Raw genomic sequence first — 1787 nt, 5'->3', positions numbered from 1 at the left:
GCTGTCCTTGGCCGCACGCAGCCGTCCCCCTGGCAGCCTCATCCTAGCCCCACGCCAATGGCGGGGAGACAAAGACAGGAGCTGCAGCTGGTGGGGGGCTGGGAAGGGGCGGCTGGAGGAACAGCGCTGCTGGCTGCATCCACCCCGGGATCTCCTGGGGCCGAGAATGGGGGCCCTGGACTCTGTTGCTGCCTTTGCAAGCCACAGAGAAGTGTTTGCTCTTCCCATAGCTTCATCTCCATTTGGTTCTGCTGAGCTCAAGAGCCTTATTTCTGAAAACTTCAGATTTTTGTCACATCTGCAACTCTATCTAAATACAAGTTCAGATCAACAGGGTCATTTCAGAATTAAACCTCCTGTAAAATCTCTACGTTTCTCTAAGGTGACTTATGCTCAATATTCCAAACTCTAAAGAAAATTAAATTAATCTATTTCTACCATATTTCTCTGCATACAGAAAGCAGGCGACTTTGCTTGTCTATGATCACGCCTGCGTTTTGGCCATTATCCATGGAAAATCTCAGCTCACTTCTTACTTCTGCATCTTTTCCCTTCTGGCATCTCCTCATCCCACCATGTTCCCCCTGTTCCTAGTTTTCATTTGTTCTTCATTAAACTGCCATCCACGTGACTGCCTTTGCCTGTTGCTTCTCTTGGCCTATTCAGAAGAAAAAGGTCCATGAAAACAAGCTGAGCTTGGATGGTTCTCTGTCTCTGGAGGGTGGGATGCTGCCAGCTGCTTCCTGATGAAAGCAGGCTGCTTTGTTCCAGAAAATGAAAGAGACCCTGGAGCAGAGTGGGGTCCTGCCTGCTCTTGGTGCCCTGCTGTGCTATGTAGCCATCCATTCCCCCTGGGGCAGGTGGGATGTATTTCATGGAGAGGGTTGGATGGGCTCCCACAAGCCAGGGTAAATCCAGGGGCACCTGAGAGTGCTGCAAGGCTGCTGGAAGCGGAGCCACAGGCTGGGAAAGGGCAGAAAGGCTGGGTCCTTCTCCTTGTCCTTATTCAGTAATGCCTGGCACCAAGCGCCCATGTAGGGCTGCCGGCCTCGCAGCTTCTGGGTTGGATCATTTCCGCACTGGAGGCTCCGTGTATGTGGCAAACTCTTCCCCGACCCTGTTCCTCCAGCTCTGTCTGCCCCGGGGCTCTCTCTGGTGGCCGGCAGGATGGTGGCTTTGTGCTGCAGACACCTCGTAGTGTGACTGACAGTGGCCTGGTCCCAGCTGGAGCAGCCCACCTTTTCGGTCCCGTTCTGACTTGCAGCTGCTGAGGGGTCTCTGGCCCTGCCACTGAGATCGCCTGCTCCTCTGCCCACCTGCCTTCTGCCCCAGGACGGTTTGCTGCTCTGCTCCCAAAGGCCTTCCAGGTGCTGCTTGCCCTCCTGCACACCTGCTCCCCGGGCACCCGGCCTGCCCTGCTGCCTTCTGCAGCCTGCAGGCTGTGTTTTCGGCTCCTGGGCCCAAATCCACCCACCCACCCGCCTACCGTGACCACCGACCACATGCAGGGGACGCCCAGGTGGAGTCCCACACTTTCCAGAAGACCCCCAGGGCACCAATTTAAGAAGGGGAACACGGCGCTTCCAGACCACCACGAATTCACCAGTGTGGTGGGTTGGGCTGTCCCAGGGAGGAGACGCAGCGCTGTGCTCGGCAGGCCCCACGCGTTCCCTCGGCCCCGGGAACAAAGGGCCGGCTGTGTCCCAGCCTCGCCGCACTCCCCCGGGGAAACCAGCCCTTAAGCCGGCTCAGGCGCCCTGTCCCGGTGCCAGCCGCGCCGCCGCACG

The sequence above is a fragment of the Chaetura pelagica genome, unplaced genomic scaffold (assembly GCF_000747805.2).
Source record: "Chaetura pelagica isolate M959 unplaced genomic scaffold, ChaPel_1.0 scaffold3, whole genome shotgun sequence".
Classification (NCBI taxonomy): Eukaryota; Metazoa; Chordata; class Aves; order Apodiformes; family Apodidae; genus Chaetura; species Chaetura pelagica.
Note: the sequence above shows the minus strand (reverse complement) of the source record.